Source organism: Corythoichthys intestinalis, chromosome 13 (genome assembly GCF_030265065.1).
Source record: "Corythoichthys intestinalis isolate RoL2023-P3 chromosome 13, ASM3026506v1, whole genome shotgun sequence".
NCBI lineage: Eukaryota > Metazoa > Chordata > Actinopteri > Syngnathiformes > Syngnathidae > Corythoichthys > Corythoichthys intestinalis.
Window position 1 is genome coordinate 893,756 of NC_080407.1, and position 20,257 is coordinate 914,012.

A 20,257-nucleotide genomic window follows, 5' to 3' on the forward strand; every position below is an offset into this window, starting at 1 on the left:
GAAAACGTTGTTTTCATGGGTTAGGGGGGTCAGGGGAAAGATGGAAAACCAGTTTAAACGGCGCTGCCGCGGCAGTTCCACCGTGCGGGCCGCTTGCTCAGCGCGGACAGTTTGGAGTGTCAACACGGCCTCTGGCGTGAGAAAAAGTCTGCAACATCTTTTATTGTTTTGGTTCTCACAAGAACTCTCCGTGAATATTGTCCTTCATCCATTCCGTTAACTGTTTTTTGGAGGTGAGTGGAGCTGACGTTCGTTTTCACTGACTGTCAAGCAATTCTTCTCCGGTCCTTCGTGACCAGACTCACTTTCATTCATTTATAAAATCCAGGTTTTTTTTTGTTTTTTGTTTTTTTTTACACAAATAGGAAGTGAAAAATGGACAATCAAAAGGGGTCAAAAACGGCTCACGGGAAAGTAGTCATAAATCACTGTATTGGTTGCGATGTAGCGACACTTTTCAAATGAAGAGGCATGAAAATGGGTCAGGGGTTAAAAAGGTGAGAAGGGTGTGGAGGAAATATGTTCTGGTACACTAGGGCTGTCCCAAACGACTAATTTTACGATTAGTCGACAAATCTAATCACCCCTGCCCCCCCCCTTTTTTTTAAACATTTTGGAACACTTAAAATTCTTTATTAATGTACAAATAAGCAAGTAAATAACAATAAATTTAAAAAAAAACAAACAATGAGGTCAAATGCTCTCATGGCATTAACTAGTGCAAAAGATGGAATGGAAAGAGATTCAAAACACTGACTTTGCCTTTCCAACATGGTTCAAAATATTTTAAAAAAATATCTAGCATTAATATTATACAAGTAGTATACTACTATATGGAATAGTAGTATAATAATTATTCATTGCAATCAGATTTTTCATAAAGGATGTCATTTTAAAGCTACTCTTAGTATAAAATCTGAATTCTGAAGTATGTGGGATTAACTCCAGAAATCGTTATTTATATGATGAACATGGCGTGCTTTTTATTTTGAAATGTTCACCGGAAGTATGTTCGCTAAACCGCTAACCGTAAGCTTTACAGTCCGCAAAAAAGCACTTTTCGTCATTGCTTGTGGTGTCACTAATAGATTTTTTTTTTTTTTTTTCATTTGCAAATGCTATTAACCAGTGAATTTTCATGTTTTAAGTGTCACCTTTTAACCGCAGGTTCGCGTTTTGGAGAAGACTGCCAATGTTTAATTGCAGGCTAAAGTAGGTTGTCTTTTTTTCCCCGTTAGTCAAAATGTAGCAATGCTAACATTTATAGTGTTTCATATAGTGTTTGTATTGTATTGTATTGTAATATAGTGCTTGTTTTGTGTGTCTGAACTGTAATTCCACGGTGTGTTGATTGATGAACAATCTGTGAAATATTCATATGCCATTAGCACGCACGCACACAAAATTACCGCCCTTATTTTTATTTACCGAGCGATAAATGGATAACTGCATATCGCGACAGGCTTAGCAACTTCAATAAAACATGTTGTTAATGTTGTTTTTAGTTAGTTAGTTAGTTAGATGGACTTACAATCTGCCCGCTTGTTGTCTCCTATCGTCTTCGTAAATTACAACTGGGTGACGGCGCATTAGGTGTTCATTCTTCTCCAGTCCCTCGTGACCAGACTCACTTTCATTCATTTATAAAATCCAGTTGGTTTTTTTTACACAAATAGGAAGTGAATCAAAATGGGTCAAAAATGGCTCATGGGAAAGTAGTCATGAATTATATTGTATTGGTTGCGATGTAGCGACACTTTTCAAATGAAAATCTAGTTTGCCGGCCGGTAAGCTGATTTTTCCTCAAATTAGTTACGAGTATCCAACCTAAGAATGTTGACCAACAAGCCTTCACACGACCAATATGTGCTTTGTGTTGAATTTCCAAAACACGTAACTCATTGGCCACCATTGACGGCAATAGACGTCCAATCCATTTGATGTTGGAGGTTCAGTTCAGTTCAAATGGATTAAACGCCTACTCGTCATAAACTGGACGTCGTGATACTTTGTATCCCAAAAGGTTTTCGATATACTTCTGCCAAGAATCGAGATATCATTTTAAAAAGGTCTCAATGTTTAAAAAGTAAAAAGGAACCAACGAGTTGCTATCAAAATCTTCATCGTGCCTCAGTTAACTCTAAGGCTGCCGTTGACTGTGCTCGACGCCTAATCCATTTACACTGGGAACGTTTGTTCATTCAAAACCGGAGCATCCGCAGTCATTCTGTCTGATTTTCGGGGCATTTACAGGTCACTTGCTGTTCATTTAGAGATCATTTTCCTGTTGAGTTTGAGTCACTACCTATCCATTTCATCACTTCCTCTTCTGTAACTCATAATAAACAGGAAGTGACTCATAAAATACCCCCAAAATCAACAGGAAATAACTGAAAATCAACAGGTAAAGGACCTTAAATGGCCCAAAATTACCTCATTGCCTAGCAGCCATAATCCGTTTGAAGTGGGAGGGATGGCAGCGAATGAACGAACGATCATCGTTATCGTGAGATTTGTATCGCAAATCGTAACGTATCGTGAGGTACCAAGAGGTTGTCACTCTTTGAGTCGAGAATCTTTCAACCCACTGGATAACAACGCCCGCCAGTCCTTTGTCAGAAGAAGCTAAAGCAAAGCCGGCCGGCACGATGACGTCCCTTTCCCGCACGCCCACGCGTCCGCCGGCCACAGACAGGAAGTGTCTGGGAGATACTTCCCCTTCACGACGCAATTATTCCAACTATTGTTTGGATTGATAATCACCACTCATTAGCCGGCGATGGAAGGAAAAAACAGGACCCGTGGGAAAGTCATCTCGCAAAATTAGCTCCAACTTTTGAAGAAAGTAGCTCGTCCTAAAATACTTTGGGGTCTTAACGATGAACATTAAAATTCAGTCCCACAACCAAGTATGCACTTGACATCACCTCGGCGCACTCATCGAAAGAGCATGAAAAGATTGCAGCCGGATTGCGCAATGTAAACAGTAAAGTGAGCGGGAGCATATTTGACAGGTTCCTGGGACTCGACGTGGAAATGCAGCCAAAAGGTTGGATCTTTTTACTTGGAGACGCTTGAGTGACGCAAAAGAATGTCTTTGATTAACACGCGTGCACCCCGGGCCACAACAACACACGCACTGATTACAGGGGACGTTAGCCCTCAGGGGCCCGTACACACACACACTGCTGCTATTTAAAGATATTTGCATTGCTAAGGGTTGGGCGGGTGGGGGTTCGAGTTTGTTTAGTCCTGCCGGGGGGCAACAAAAGAGCCGCCGGCTCCGGCGTTGCTCGCTCGGCCTAGCCCAAGATACCGCTTTCCAGGTGAAATTGGTTAAGTGGCATATATATATATATATAAAAAAAAGATCTTTATAAATACAGTGGTACGTCAACCAGTGTTGTTAAGAACAGCTTTAGAGTATAACACCGTTATTAACTATTTTTTTTCAGTAGTGAGTAATCTAATTACAGTGGTACCTTGACATACGATCGCTTCGACACACGATCTTTTCAACATCCGACCTAAAATTTGACTGGCCATTTGTTTCTACATCCGACGAAATTCCTTGAAATACGACGACATGACAGCACCGCAGACCAACGCGCGGCGGATTTTCTTGTCAACACAGGTTTCAAAAAGGTTGGTACAGGTGGTGAAACCAAGAAAAAGGTGACACTTAGCATTGGAATTAAAATGAAAATGATCGAAAATCACGAGCGGGGTCGTTTACGATTTCGACGGTCCCCCTCAGGCCTCCGTTTGCCAGTCTTTAAAAGGTGACAATTATAATCATTAGGAGTGGGAACCTCTTGGTGCCTCACGATACGATACAATTTGCGATACAGAGCTCACGATAACGATCTGACGATATAGCGATACAACGATTTTCAATACATTGGTCAGGAAATCATTCTAGGATATTCTACAAAAAAGTAATAAACAGAAAAACAAGTTTTTGCTGTGAATTGGAATGAGTTTATCACTAGTAGGCGTCCAATCCATTTGAACTGGGAGGGTTCAAATCCCTCCCACTTCAAACGGATTGAACATCTATGGCTGTCACTGGCAGCCAATACCAGGCAATGAGTAATTTTGGGCCATTTAAGGTCATTTACCTGTTAACTGTCAGTTACTTCCTGTTGGTTTTGGGGTATTTTATGGGTCACTAGCTGTTAATGTTGCATTACAGAACAGGAAGTGACCTGGGAATCACCCAAATGAATAGGCAGTGACTCAAACCCTACAGGAAATGACCTGTAAATGCCCGAAAATGAAAAGCAAGTGACATGTAAATGCCCCGAAAATCGGACAGAATGACTGTGAATCAGGGGTGAAAGTGGGCGGGAAAGGTCAGGAACGCAGTTCCGGTATAAGATTCAGGGCTCGAATGCTGTTCCGGTACACGTTGCTTTGATTCCGAAAACATGACAGCAAGTGTCAAAACGCTACTGTATATATATATATTTTTTCAAATTAAATAAAAAAATGAAATGCTAAGCTGCCACACATGCATTTCATCTCTAAGAAGAAAACAATCTACCAACATCAGATTTGCATACACAAGTGTTAACAACAAGCATAATAAAGTGCTTGTGTAGCGTAATCCGTTTCCACCAATATTTATTATTTATTTTATTCCACGGACGGCATGGAGGTTTCCCCAGCTGCTGCACTTATCTGAGTCTGACCATGATGAGTCACCTGAATGTGCGAATGCACGCAGCAAAGCAAAACTGGACTCATTTATCCGTTCAATTGGCTGACGTAGTGACATGTGATCAGCACAGATAGTTAGCTCTGATTGGTTCAAACGTGCATGTTTTCTGGAACAGCAAAAAGAATTGATGCGACAAAAAAGGGCATTGCAACATAAAATGGATCAAATCTTTAAGAGCAACGAAAGAGTTGAGGAGGCATAGTTATCATATTTAGTTTTATTTGCTCTGATGTGGAGGTTCAGAACATGTTAGCTGTCAATGTGCACTTTGGACTTATATTTGTTCTTTTATGTTAGGCTACTTATTCATGTCCTTATGATTTAAAAAAGTCAATGTTTGCGCAATCTTCAAAATATATTCAATTTCACTCTGCATAAAAAAAGTCATTTGTACTTATTTTTCTGAATGTATGTTACGTATATATCTTTATTATAAATAAAAAAAAGTAAATGTTTACATTAACTTAATTTTATTATACATCCTATGGTTTTAAGTAGTTAAAATTGAGATTTGGCATTTAGTATGTGAGGACATGAGGGAAAATAAAAAATAGGAGATGGAAAATCAGTTTTTATGTTCTAGAAATCACTGTGCTAAAACAGTTTTCTTTGCATTTCAGTAGTTTATCAGGTTTGAAAAAATGAAACAAAATAAAAAATAAAAATTTCCGGCTCCGTGGCGACCTTCACGTCGGGGAGTTCCGGCAAGAAATTCTAGCCACTTTCACCCCTGCTGTGAGTGCTCTGGTTTTGAATGAACAAACGTTCCCAGTCTAAACGGACTGGGCGTCGAGCACCGTCAAATTTTTTGTTTTTTTTTTAATTAACCTTTTTAAAACGATATCTCGATTCTTGATAGGAGCATATCGATAACCTTTTGGGATACAAAGTATCAAGATATATCACCATTTTGATATTTTGTCACACCCCTAATCATCATTGTAGAGATGACACGAATACTCCAGTCAGTGACATTGAAAGTCTGAAAATGGTTCAATATTAGGTGAAATGTCTTGTTTTCTCAGGTATATTAATAATCGCTCTTTACATATAAAAAGGGGAAAAAAATGTTTGATCCGATTACTCGATTAATTGATAGAATTTTCGGTCGAATACTCGATTACTAAAATATTCGATAGCTGCAGCCAAACATTATTGTAACAGTGGCAAGGAAGTCGTCAGGTTTTTAATCATTTATTTCAGAACTGTGCAACACAACACGGCTATTGTCCGCCATAGCTGTAGCAGACGCCAACAACAACGACGGAACATGAAAAGTGAAAACTCCTCGGCACCTTTCTCACTCTGTGGTCAGTCACACGGTGCGTTCAGGAACAGCCTGCAAAACACAACCACCGCATTAAAACCCGATGTTATGATATTATTCGCATATATAATTTATTGTTTTGCCATGTGTAATTGTACTAGCAGTAGTAATTCGGATTTAGAGTAGGATTTTTAATGTATTCTAATGGGAAAATCACATTCGACGTGCGTTCATTTCAACTTACAAACCAGGTCCTGGAACGAATTAGTAAATTGGTATGTAGAGGTACCACTGTTTTTCAATCAAACTATATTCATTTATTTCAAGTTTATGTTCATCATTTTAAAAGTTCTGCTAGAAATGTTGATTTTCATTTGCAACTTCTGTACTGTATAGCGCAAATCACATAATAAACATTTGAAGAAAAAACAGTACAAATCATCAGGTATCACTTATAGTTATAGAAATGACTACTGTTGCCCAGTCACACCGTTTTATTTGGAATATTTTGCAATGGTGAATGAATGTGACGAAAATAAAGTTACTCCAACGGCAATGAATGTCAACTTACCGCACGTGTACTTTGTGTTCCGTAGCGTCGCCACGGCGACTCCAGATGAGATGGGGCCAAGGCGCTCAATAAGTCAATGGCGCGCACAATGGCACGACAAAGGAACAACAGGGCGCTAAATGAGCGCCGCCGGCCTCCTCGCGAACAGCGGTGAGGGCCCGCCGCACAAAAAGCCCGCCGCGTTGGTGTCATTGTGCTCTCGGAGGGGCCACTCCACCCGCACAAAGAGACTTACGACGCTCGGCGGCTGCCAAGAAAGCGGCGGACGCCGGCCAAAGCCGCGCCGAGAGAAACGCCACACATTATGGACTTGTTTTGAGCCTGATGAGAAAGAGCTCGCTACTTAACGGGCGCAGGTGTAAATTTTCTCCTTGGAACCTTAGGCTTTTTACATGTTCAAACTATGCTGCCACACATGTCTTGGAACAACTTGGTAGTAAATAGAAAACTGAAATTCTCACTCAATATTGCTCTTTTATTCTATGTTGCAGAAATTTTAAATGCACAGAAATCATGTCAAATCACTCAACAACTTTAAACGGTAACTTATTAGAATGTGTCATCTTGTTTCTGCGCAGATCATATAAAAAGAGAGCAATGCTAACCATCCTCATGAATGAATTAGCATTCAAATTTTCATACAAATAGTGCTGCCTGCGTATTGAATGGCAAAATTCACCCGGTCCCTAACCTCTTAGCCGTGGGTGAGTGTTCACTTTACTAATGACTCCAGACCACACAGCTCTTGATCAATGTACCAATCAATCAGGCTTGTTGTCTTTTTTTGTGTTCCCGCTAAACACACAGCACTCCACGGGGGCCATAAAGTCAACTTAAACACACACTTTAACACACACTTAGCATCGTAAAGGCCGCCCGGAACAGACGGGACGTCGGGGGCGGTCCGGCGTTCCAATGAGGGGCTGTAAAAACAAAAACAAAATCAAAATAAAAGCGACGATTGGGCCTGTAAAAAAATAAATAAAGGCACGAACAGCGGCCGGCGGCCCGCGCATCGTGGGATCGTTCGGGACAGATGGAAGCGGGATAGATGCCGGGAGCGCCCTAATTAGCGAGGGGGGCGCAACAGATGGGGAAGAGGCCGGCCCGCCCCGGCAAAATGCGCAGGAACGTCACCGGCGGCCGTGTGTGTGCGTGATAAGCACATTGGTCCCCCGGGTGAGCGCCTGACTGATCTAACAGGGGCAATTAATTTGTTTTCTATTCCCGTTAAGACCTGCGAGCACCCGCAAAAGAGGGGGGGGGGGGCCGGGCTCCACTGGGACTTCTGAATGCGCTCTGATACAAACCGGGCCCAAGGGGGCCGCCGCCAATCAGCCCCAATACACTTGCCACTTGTAAACAGACGCTAGAGGTGACCCACTTATTTCAAGCAGGCAGGGGGATCTTTTATGATTTCTTTTTCCAACTTCTTTCAAATGTAATTGAACTCATTAGCCGTCACTGATGGCGTACGATTCAGCCCCCCACCCCCGTCCAAACGGATCAGACGTCTATCGCCATCGATGGCACTGAAATCTGATCAAGTTAGCCAAAATGAATAGTCAATGGGACCAAAATCCTCATTTTATCTTTATTTGGGTTATCTTTGTCTGATACAATCTCAACCCTTTATAGGGCACTCATTTCATTGAAATAAAATAGATCAACTTTATTGTGTTTTGGGGCCCAAAATGAACAGAAAGTGACCCTATAGCAGGGGGTGGGCAAACCGGTCCTCGAGGGCCGCAGTTGGTCCTGGTCTTTGTTCCAACTGATCCAGCACAGAGCTTTTAACCAATGAGGTTTCAATGGAAACAAGAAGCACCTGACTGCAATCAACTGAGTGCACTTACAACACACCAGATTGGTGAAAAAGTGTCCTCTTGATGGGTTGCAGCAAAAACCTGCACCCACAGCGGCCCTTTGTGGAATAGTTTGCCCACCCCTGCCCTATAGCAATCAGAAGTGACCCGTAAATGCCCCAAAATTAACAATTAATAGTTAACCATGCGAGTTTACAACAACAAACAGAACAGATCAGAAAAAAAAAAAGTCTCCAGAGATTGCGTTTTCTAGTTAGTTTTTAACATACCGTAATTTCCCGAATATAATGCGCACTTTTTTCCCCCAAAATCAATTTGTAAAATAATGGTGCGCATTATAAACGGGTACATGGATGGAGACAGAAATATATATATATATATGTATGAACCGATTTTTTTTACTGACACGGCCACGTCGTGTTGAAGAAACGTATGCGGCGATCCGTTGCCGACCATTACGGTACGTGACGTCACCATTTTGTTTCGGTAACAATTCATCTAATCGGCCGAATGATTTCGTCTGTGTTAAATTCTGCTTTTTTCACTCTTCATAAAGCACAGAATTTAGTTTCTTGAACTCATTTGAGTCAACGTTTATTGCAACTCGGACCATAACAAACGTAACAACACACTTCCTGTGTGTGTCCGTCAACTATATCTGTCCCTCGGGAAACTCAAACCTAAATAACAATAGTTCCTATTGTTACTGTCGTGCTGACAGCGATGAGTTCTCACGGATTTCCAACTTATGTTCTCACTTTCATTTTACCGTATCAATCCACGGAAGAACCATTTATTCATCATGATGAAACGAGCAAGTTATACAGCAGCCTTTAAAAGAAAAGTCACATCTGTTTTGTTTTCTCCTAGATGCTGTAAGTTGGAGAAGTTGTCAAATCATATTATTAGCGTAAATATTGTCAGTTTATGGTAATGTTTTGAACTACCAATGTGCTATGCTGGTGCTGTGTTTCACCAGTCAGTAAAATGACATTTCCGTATCTGTACACAAGCTCTGTTTTCTTGTATTCTTCTATTTATTGGTGCTAAAATTAGGGTGCGCATTATAAACGGGTACAATCATTTTCCCTAGATTTTACAAGTAAATTTGGGGTGCGCATTATACACGGGTGCGCCTTATATTCGGGAAATTACGGTAGTTTTTAACATATATTGAAAATGATGTAATTATAATAACACATGATATTAAAGTGAATTGGATAAATTACTAGTCACTTGCCCTATAAAGGGTTAAATATGCTGCCCCAAAAAATAAAAGAGTAGTTTATGGACTGCTTCTTTTCTCAAACTGCAGATGAGTCAGCGAAGCCCCATCTAAGGTGTTTTCATGCCACCCTGAGACCGCCGGCTTCCGGATCTTTCCCACACTTGTTTCGCGTCTGCCCTTTTGTTCTACCGGGCCGGGCCGGGCCGCCCTGGTTCCGTTCCAATGAGACAGCCGACAATGACCGTCTCCGTCATCCCAGCTGCGCAAGGGTGAATGGAACCCTTTTCCGACAGCGCATTCTCCAGAGGACCATTTAGGGGTCTCGCATCCTGGGACGGGACTCTCTAGAGACCAATAGGACCCACGGTCAGATAGAGGATGCGTTAATGAGACAGAAAAGGCTGGGAAAGTGGCAATTGGGAGGATCCGCCACAATTGAGTGCTTGGCAGAATGAAAGGGAAAAAGTCCAATTTGGGGAAAACTGGGCCCCGAGCTCGCAAAAACCCACAAACAAACGCGGCGAGATGCAAATCTGGCCCGGCGACTTTTGCCCTCCCGCTTCCAGCGGCCAAAAGTCTGGCTGCCGGATTAAGATGAGTCCGCTGACCTCATTGCTTTCAACAAAGAAAGGCCACAATGGTTAAGAAAGCACCTCAGCGATAAAGGGCCATCAACAAAGCCCGGAGAATCGGATTTCGTCCGATGGGATCGGCGGCGCAAACCGACACCGCGGGCCGATCGGCGGCCGGCGAAGGGATCGGCTTGCTCGATTGACGTCCCGCGCCGCTGATTAGCCGAGACTAATGATACAATTACAACGGCGTGCTCGCAAGCTGCGCCCGCCGCAATAAAGACCCGTCTTTATCCACGACTTGAGGGGGATTAAATATGAAGTAGGCAACTGTGACGAGTACTCGCGCTAATAGTCCTAAGGTGTACTTTTAAATTGAGCTCGAGCGCCCTCAAATGAAATCGACGGCGCCGAGAGCAATCGAAAAAGTTTTTCCGATTGCCGACGAGTTAGGAATTTGCATTTTTTTCCGCCTATTTCTCGGTAAACGTCAAGCGCCGACGAGACCCAAACCAGTCCGGACCTGTTCCGCCAGCCGCGGCGAAAAGACGCACGCGCCGGCACGCTTTTAAACGTTGACATTCACTTGCGGCCGGTTTCTCGTGAACTGCATTCCAGCCTCTTTTTGCCTCAACGCTTCCTGTTATCGGCCGCGGCTAACAGGAGAGGGAAGGGGCGGCTAATGTACTCTAAGTATACGTACGCTAACACGCAATGATATGTCATTCACTGATGTCACCCAATTGGGGGAAGGTGATAAATGGACAGAGAAGAAACAAATGCAGCCAAGGCAAAGCAAAACAAAAAAAAAGAAATTTGACAAATGTATAAATTGTGACATCAAATGGAAAAAAATAAATATGCGGATTACAAGCAGTCATGAAACTGCTAGGAGAAAAAAAGAAAAATCTCTGAACATATTTTGGATAAACACAGCCAATATTAGGCGACTTTTGAGGAGGCGAGTCAAGATCAAGTCAAATCTTGCCTGCTGCGTTGCACTACTGGAGGAATGCGAGCGTGCGTTCGCGTCGCAAAAAAGATTGTCTCATTACGGTTTGAAAAATGAACACGCGACAATCGGGATGATTTTCAGCAATGCGGCAGGCTGGGTAATTAAACACCTGCTCTGTAAACCGCAGTCATATATAATAATCAAATGTACTTAATGAGCTCGACATCCAGACTCATGCCAAAAATCTGTCCCCGTGCACTCTGGTTCACCTTTGCTTGTGAGTTACGGGCATGACTCACCTTGCACATATTCTGCACACCTCTGCGTTCTGATGGAAGTGCGCAGGTGTGTTCGGTTGTGCTTTACAAATGGAAATGAAAAGGTGCCGTTAAATTTATGACATCTTAATAGGCGGAAAGAGTGACAAAATATCTGGATTCCAAAAACGTCCGCTCCGAACCGAAGGCTCGGCATGCCTGTGCTCTTTCAGGCAAGGACATTTTTTGCGGGCTTTAACATGGTGAAATTTCTATGGCAGTGGGGACTGAATTTTTGAAAAATACTGTATATCTGCGCTATGCCTGGAAAAAGCTACCTTGGATCAAAACGCCAGACTTCCTTTGTCTTCTCGAGACCCGTTATGGGTTTTCACTCGTCTACCAAGCGACGTGACGGCACGTCAAACTGGCTTCGTGGGCCGGATTTTCCCAAAACTTGCGCTTGTGCAACCAAGCCAAGTGTGTCGGTCACACCCGTTTTTGCAGTATGCTCAAACCGCTGATTCATTTGGCCTAAGAATAATACCGAGCGAGCAATTTGAAGAACGCTCAGGGCCCTCGTGAAGAGCGTTAATGTTGCGAGGAGCCCTGCAGCAGAAAGAACAAAGGAATTCTGCTCGTATGGGAACACCACCCAGCCAGCGCTCGCTCACTCACTCGTTCAAGTGACCGCATTGGCCCTCAGATGTAATCTGGCAGTAAAATGTTTCCAGTGAAACCCTGCGTCCGCCAGCACGCACCTGTGCTAAAAACCACACCCCTTTACACCTGTCAATAGAAGGGGGGCCGCAGTGATCAGGTTCTAACTTGCGTGACCCATGAATAAACCCCCCCCCCCGTACCTGAGGTTCTATCGCCATCAATGGAGCTTTAAATGGAAGCTATTATCCAGTGGCGCTACCTCCCAAAACGGAGGTCCCAGGAGGGTTTTATTCGGGGGGGTGTCCATTACGGGTCTACGGCGAGGACTGGAAACGGGAGGGGGCATCCATTACGGCTCAGGGGTATGTAATGTCCAGATGGCCAGGTGCTCCGGAGAAACCTGTCCCCGCGGCCCGCTCGGCAACAATCGACGCCCTTCACGGCCCGCCCCACGGGGCTCCGGACCCGCCGGTCACGGCCTAGCGCTCAAGCGGAGACGAAGCGGGAGGCCGCTCGCTTCGTGACAACTTCTCGGAATGCTGCCGGCGAAGCTACATTTTTGTACATTTTCTAAAATGGCCACAGATCAAGTCTGTTGAGTGAAGCCCCGCCTACAATTCTGTTCCATTTAGACTGGGAGGACGAACGTCCCCTCCCGGTCCGAATGGATCGGACGTCAATGGCAGCAAATGAATTAACGACCCTAAAAATGTACACATACATATCTAGAGCTGCAGCTATCGATTATTTTAGTAGTCGATTAATCAATCAGCTAGCTTGTTTGAATAAACGAGTCATCGGATTAGTAACATTTCATGCGTTGCTGAATGAATTTTAGGAGATGTAAAACTAAGGCTAGCAAAGAATGCACTTTCAAAAGAGCGTTAAATGCGAATACAAAATAAAATTCCTGATTGTTTCATTAAACTATGCAGAATTGAACTTTAATTTAAAAATAAATTAAAATACCTGAGCTTAGCCCAAAATGGTATAAAAAAAAATTTTTAAAAGAGGATCTCAGTGCAAAAAAAGATCTATTGGCTAATTTGCATAGCAAAAGTCCGCAATCTTAAATGCTATAAAATGCTAACTTTTTTTTTCTCTCTTCACAAATCATTGAAACATATGTAAAACTTATTAGCTCAACCAAAAACTTACCTTATGTTGGTCTAAACAGGGAGCCGCTGGATTCAGCCATTATAACTGAGTTATGAATTTTATTACTTTCAAAACAAAACATTACAACGCCACTCTAAAAGAATACTGTACTCAAAGCGGCAAAATTTGATTTGAAGCATTTATCCTAATCGAATGACTCGTTAATTCATTAATCGCTACAGCACTATACATATCTACATTTCCCCCCTAAAATGATCGGAATTTCAACTCTTACCAGGTTTTACTTGCAGGGCCACACAAGCAGTACATCCACACGACGCATCATCTCCTAAACCACCCCAAGCGTGTCTGTAGAAAAAAAAGGCATATTTGATTTGATTTTTTTGATGTTCCGAGAGCTTGGCACTCCATCGCTCGCACGGCGTACACACAGGCCCATTGTGAGGAGGCAAAAACACCCAAGGGAAGTCGCCATTCAGCGCTCACTCACACTTCAATGTGGCAAATATGTTTTATGACAAATGAATGAGAAAAAACACACAGGGAGAAGCATGCTGCCCCCCCAGGAGGGGGGGGGGGGGGCAACAACTGCGCATCTAGGATTACTCCTCTTTTCATTGTGAAGGTGCAAATCCAAGCAGGGGCCTCTAAAGTGGACGCGACGCTCGCTTCATTCAATCTTGCAAAGTTGTGAGTGGCGTGTCAACACCAGTGATTTATGAGCGCACTTGTCATAAAGTGTCCATTTAGGGGGACGTGAGCCCGTCAACACCCCTGCGCGCACCAGTGGGAGTCGGTAAACACACAAGAGGGGGTTATTTGCTCACTGCTGCATCACGCGCACCATCTTTTGGCACTGATATAATGAATTAATTATTATCATTATATTATTTATAATGAAATAAGAGCAAATATCGACTTATTTTTCCTCAAATGACAGCATTTCTTCACCAGTCCAGTGACTCTGCAAGACTGCAGGGAAAAAGCAGAGAGCAACAATGAGTCCTAAATTAATTAGCAAAACTGCACAGCAAAATATTTCATTTGTTTAGACTGGTAAGTTAAAGTTTAAAAGATTGATTTACTACATTGTTGTTGTTGACTAGATAGTTTGCAAGTTGTGTAAGTTGATTTCACATTTTGTCACTTGCTGTTAAAACAAAAAGTTACTTACAGTTGTGTGTTAAAACAAAATACTATATTTTTTATTACTTCCCATTTCAAGTTAAGAGATTTTAATTTTGTTCTAACTTGTATAATACATGATAGAACAATACAGAATTATTGCATAAGTCCAAAAATACTTTCATTAGTAAAAGTTTGGTTATACACAATGTTATAAGTCCACCCAGCTGTTTACCACATTGTACAGTAAAACTGTGTGCATAAATCACAGCACAACTTGGTCGCAATTTTGTTATCATTTCTCACATGTTCTTTTCTTATACTTACTTTTTACTTATTATTATTTTATTATAACTAACCCTTTAATTCCAGTAACCCTGTAATTCCAGTTCATGAACTTAACATGCAATTGCTGACTTCTGTCAACAGAAGAAAACAAACAAATAGCGGGCTGAAAAAGTGTCATGGAGAGGAATAAACGTGAAAGAGAACTATAGTGGCGTGGCTCGAATTTTAGCCCCAAGCTCCAGCAGCACGTTAATGTCATTTGACTAGAGACTTGGGGAAATTGCTGTATTTGGGATAAATGACGCAGTTTAAAATTAAACCCGCGGGGTATCGTAATGCCGACGTTCTGCCTGGAAGCTAGCTCGCAGAAGCTACTTGGCTAGCTCGCGTTTGGCTACGAATTCCGCATTTCCAGGCTATCAAAAGCACAATTCACGTGCAGTGGTTGCGTTATAACGTTACCGAATCTACTTTTAATGGAAAAACATTTAATTTGACGTGTTTAAACTTAACTTACACCATCCCCTCTAGCTGGCTGGCTGCTCTCCTCCTTGCAGTCAGAGTGGTCAGTGCCTCGTCTTGCTCCGCCGGTAGAAGTAGTCCTTTGTAGTTTCACCGCAAAAGTGAAGAGAAAATTGTCCAAATGTTCTACAAGTCAGCACAATGAATAACTGTCAGTTGTACTTACCCGCCTTTATCCTCTGCTTTTGACTTAAACTGATGAATCCAAGTTCAATCAACACATACAAATCTGACAAAAAAATGTTTAAAATAGTCAACACCATGAACAGATGGAATTTTTACCTTCCAAAACTTCGACTGAGTTACCAATCCAAATCCTAAGCGCTTCGTGTTAAAGTCAGGAAGTGGGTACACATGACTAAACGAGGCCGCAATGTTTGACAGTGTGCGTGCAAAAACAATCAGTTAGAAAAATACTATGAACCAAAAATTGACGTTTAAACGTTTGACATTCCAAATATTTTTGTCAACTTTTGAAGCATAATCAATAGACAAAACAAATACATTAAAAAAAACAAAAAAAAAAACAACAACAACAGACAAACTTGGTGTTGAGGGCGCTATTTCTTCTTCTTTTGTATCTTTGGGTTTACTGGTTAGTGACATCTGCCCTTCAGGTGCATTACCGCCACCTACTGTGTTGAAGTATGAGCCTGAGTGTGCAACTAAAATATTACGGTTTTGCAATCTTGCTTTAAATTTAAAACTAAGCGCTGTCTGTCGCTTGATATATTTCTAGTTATATGAAATTCTATCTTTTTTCATTGTTAAATGTGAAACTCTTTCACAGCCACTGAGAGATGTCCAATCCATTTGAATTGCCATACATCTCGCACCCGAGTAGAAGTCACACAATAATGTCTAAAATATAAATTTTTTTAAACTACACGACCCTGACAAGAATAAGTGTTGTTGAAAATGGGTCCTTGGACATTTCTAAATAATCGTTTGGAAGGCCGAATGTTTCATCCAACATTGAAATTTTCAGGACATCATAGTGATGGGTTAGCATGTTGACATCATTAAGTATAGTGAACTTACTTTGTAATTCGATTATTACTAGATTTTGTGTATTAAAGTACATTCTACTTTTTATGCCGCTACAAATTGGATGTCTCAGCAGGCTTTTTGGCAACTCTGGACTTTGAATTCCGCTTGTGACTTGGAAAAGGTGACGTGAAGATGATGGAGACTGATGCGACTGAGGCAAGGCCGGTGAGACGACGTGGCGAAAAAGACAAAGATTGATGGCGCCCGTCCCTCTCCTTCCTCGCCCCGGGGCCGCCTCGCTCGACGCGGCGTGTCCGGACGGGCCGTGGGTGTTTCCAGCTAAAACTGGTCACCCGAGTCCTCGCCGCGCCTCGCCTTCATCTTAGAGCGCCCTTTGGCTCACCTGCCCCCAGGACGCAAGCCCCCTTCCCCTCCTCCTCTGTCATTCGGGCCAACAAGAACAACAGTTAAGTTGACTACGCAAAGCCGGCTTCTCGCTGCCAAACAACTTTTTGGATTTGTCTGCGTTGCCAAAAAATGAAACAAAATGTCAAGTTTGGTGCCTAAGCCGGAAAGGCGTCGACGAGACTTTGCGAGAAGCCAAAAGGAGCGGGAACCGAGGAGGAAGCCGCTTTGCCCCGACACGGCCGAGCGACCGAGAGTGACTGAGCTAGTCGGCACAATAGGGGCTCGCGAACCCCCTAGCCTACGGCGCTTTTTATCCTCATCGGGGTCACCGGGCGAGACCGAGCGCCGGCTTTAGGGTCATTCCAGACATTTTAGAAAAAAATAAAACAATTGGTTTGCTCGTTATTCAAGAAAACAAAGTTTTAATCTGCTTTCAGATGACATTGTAGGGATGGAAAATCTCCGTTTCAGGCAGTTCCTGCTCGTGTCATTTTTCAGGGAAACGGTTGTCCCCCCCGAACCAGTTCCTCCACATAGAGGCCCGCCGTTGGAGCGAAGCACCTGCCGCTTCGCACTTCCTGGTCGACGGCTCCCGATCGCGTAAACACGAGGTCTTGTTTGCCTGGAGTGTTGACAGGCGCCGCATTCCCGCTTTCTATCCGAGCGTCACCTGCTTACGCAACAGAAATGCCTAACCCCGACGCATTCCCTGCTTGCTTCATTTGGACTTTTAATACTTTAGAAAGACACAAAGGGTCACCGGGTCTGGGATGTCATGATTTTTTCATCGACATTTAAAAATGGAAATTTGTTGATAGGTGTATAGGACATTGAGTGACATTGATGGCGCTAGACGTCCAATCCATTTGAACTGGGAGAGTGGCAGCGAATAAACATTCCCTCCCACTTCAAATGGACTGGACGTCTACCAGTGATGAAGAATTGGTTTAACGGTGTTAATGTTGTTCTATTTATTCATTCCAGTTTGACCTCTTTTTGTGCGATTGAGACATTTTCAACTCACTGTGACGTAACAGTTAGCACTGATTAGTGTTAGCTTTTGATCGTGATGTCAATAATATTGGAATAATTCAATGTGGGCATTACATTTAATTTCAATATCATTTTATATGATGAACAGTAGTTTTATATAAATAACACAGGCTGTTTGTTTGAGAAATTCTACACTTGAATGCATTTCATTTCCCTCAGATGAGTCATTATGACGACTGCACCATTGACATTTCCTTCACCAAAAGAAATCGAGTTGGTCAAGGGTTACATTTCCCAGTTCAAATATTGCCCAGGTAAATTTTAAGCTCTGATTTGGATCACCTCATTCCCAAACTGAAGCCGCAAAAGATAAACATTGTCATGAAACTGCGGTAAAAACCCTCCCGGCGTTCTCGCGTAGATGACGTGAGAAGTGAGCGCAGCAAAGCGTGAACAAAAAAGCTGTACGACCCTCCTCGTGCTCCCGTTCGTGTCATTTTCCCCGTTGTGCGGTTCGATTTAAATCGTTGATGCCAAATCGTCTCGTCGTATCGGAAAAACATTCCGACCAGCAAGTCGCGACGCATATCGTTGGGCAAGTCGAGTCGAGAATAACCGGCGTCCGGGCATGGCAAACACACGTTCGGTTTTAGTGATGACTTATTTGGATGATTTTCATGTCTGTAGGAGTTGTGAAGGTGAAGGGTGAAATAAAAGCCTCCTCGTTGCTAGCCTTTATAGTTAAAAGCTCAGCTAATGTTATCTTCCTCGTTGTGAGCATGTTTTCCTTGACAACAGTCAAGCCGTGCCAAGAAGTTGTCACCCAACACGGGTAGAATTGAGCAACACCTGCCGACGTCCGATCGGGCCGAGGATTTACGGCAGCGCTCGGCAGGTGGCCGTGGGCCCGGCTAATTGCCGCGCGATTAAGGTCAATGACAAAAACAGAGAGAGGAGAAACAACGGTGTCGGTTGTGGTCATGCAAATGTTTGGAGGGCGGCGCCAGGTGAGCTGCAGTTGGGGCCCCGGGCTTCATTGTGTAGGGGAGCATGGTAGTAAAACACTAAAACACATCCTTGGAGAGGACTCCTGTGTGTTTTTTTTTAAACTCATCAATCAGCTTCAAGTGTCAACAAATTGTCAATATTTACCACTGAAGTCAGGTAGTTAGCTCAATTGCAGCCATTGACAGAAACGGAACTGTAATGATCCCGTTTGTGCCATTGACAGCCAAAGACGGCCAAGCTATCTGCTCTGGGAGGGGAGGCAGCGATCGAGGTCATTCGTGAAATAACGTTAAAATTAATCAAACAGCAGGAAGGTTGTTGCGTTAATCATCGCAAATTGATGTCAATGTGAAAAATAATCCTTCTCAATGACATTTGAGATGCCTTTTTTCCTCTCCAGTAAGAAGTATGTACAATTTGAATTTAAATAGCAAGCGTCCATCCGGATGCAGATTTGAAGCTTTGAGGTAAAAGCCTTCAAGCGGCATACTTTGAGTGGAAAGTCTTGTTTTTGCATCAAATGCTTGGTTTTCAGGACTGCGCCAAGCATGCGTGCGCACGCGCTTGTTTACGAGGGTTTAGATTCGTCATCGGCGAGGCCGTCCAAGAAGCCTCGGGGGCACGTCGCTAAAAGAGATAATTATCTTTTATCTTCCGTGTTGTGACGGGAGATTACGGTTGAAATTTACGATTGTTAGCGAGACAATGGAAAGCCACACATCGCTTCTGTTTTTTTCCGAACGAGCGAGGGAACTCCCACAATGGCGCGGTGCTTCAGCCTTGAGGTCTTTTCCCAAACTAGGATAGAAGAAAAAAGGCATGTAATCCCGTGAATTATCTTTAATCTCCACCATCGTGTGTCACTTGAAATCATCTCGATGTGGTTTGCGTTGCTGTTAGCGCACAAACGTCATTCACCAATCACGGCGGGAGAATAGTACTCGCGCCCGCCTCGACATTCAGAGCGCCCTTGGAATTTCATCCTTCCGTCAACTCCTCTCGACCCGGAGTGATGACGGATATCCCCCGATGTCAAATCTATCCTCGCTTTAACCTGAACGGACGACTCGCGAAGGACGGGGACGATAAAACCCACGCGATCGCGCAGAGTTCGGCATCACCGCCAGACTGTTGGGGGTCAGACGGAGGCCAGGGGATCTCGAAACCTACTTTGAGGACAGGGTAATTCTCCCAAGACCAAAACCTACTACTGGGGCTGAACGCTCTCTCAGGACCAGTTGGTACTTTGTGACTAAAACCTACTCTCCGGACTACAGGGACTCAAATCTTACTCGGGATGGAACCATGCCATCCAAAGACAATTATGTTGGGAATAGACTAGTGTCTCAAAACCAACATTTGCTTCCAGAACAATCTTTCTTTCCATCCCGTTGGACTTCACATCTACAAATGTGTCACCGGGTTCACCTGAGACGAAAACGCCAGGAGGAGTGCAAAAAAAAAACCTGCGGAATCAGAGCGAGTTGGAGCGCCAGTACGGTCAGGGTCAGACGAAGGCCACGGGGTCCCAGCGTGGGGCAAATCTCCCTTCCAATCCCTCTGTATACACACACACAATTCCCATCCTCCGCTTGAACTCGCTACTAAAAACAGGAGCGGATCCCCTCATTGGTCACGCCGATCCCAAACAAATGACGCCGAATATCTGAGCCAACGCGTGCACATGTTACTTATTCTTCTCTGTGATATATTGGCGACCAATCCGGGGTACGCTCTTCAAC

General features: G+C 43.3%; 1 protein-coding gene across 6 annotated transcripts in view; it reads right to left on the reverse strand.

Moving 5' to 3' along the window:
• Positions 1-15,722, reverse strand: part of usp44 (ubiquitin specific peptidase 44) — a 111,336-nt gene extending 95,614 nt beyond the window's left edge. For 3 of the 6 annotated variants that reach the window (XM_057854660.1, XM_057854661.1, XM_057854656.1), the window contains exons 1-4: positions 15,423-15,648; positions 15,283-15,345; positions 15,112-15,196; positions 13,456-13,529 (exon numbers count right to left, since the gene is read on the reverse strand). The gene's annotated coding sequence lies outside the window, so the exon portion shown is untranslated. The other 3 variants (XM_057854658.1, XM_057854659.1, XM_057854657.1) reach the window with 3 other exon arrangements.
• Positions 15,723-20,257: the final 4,535 nt, after the last annotated feature.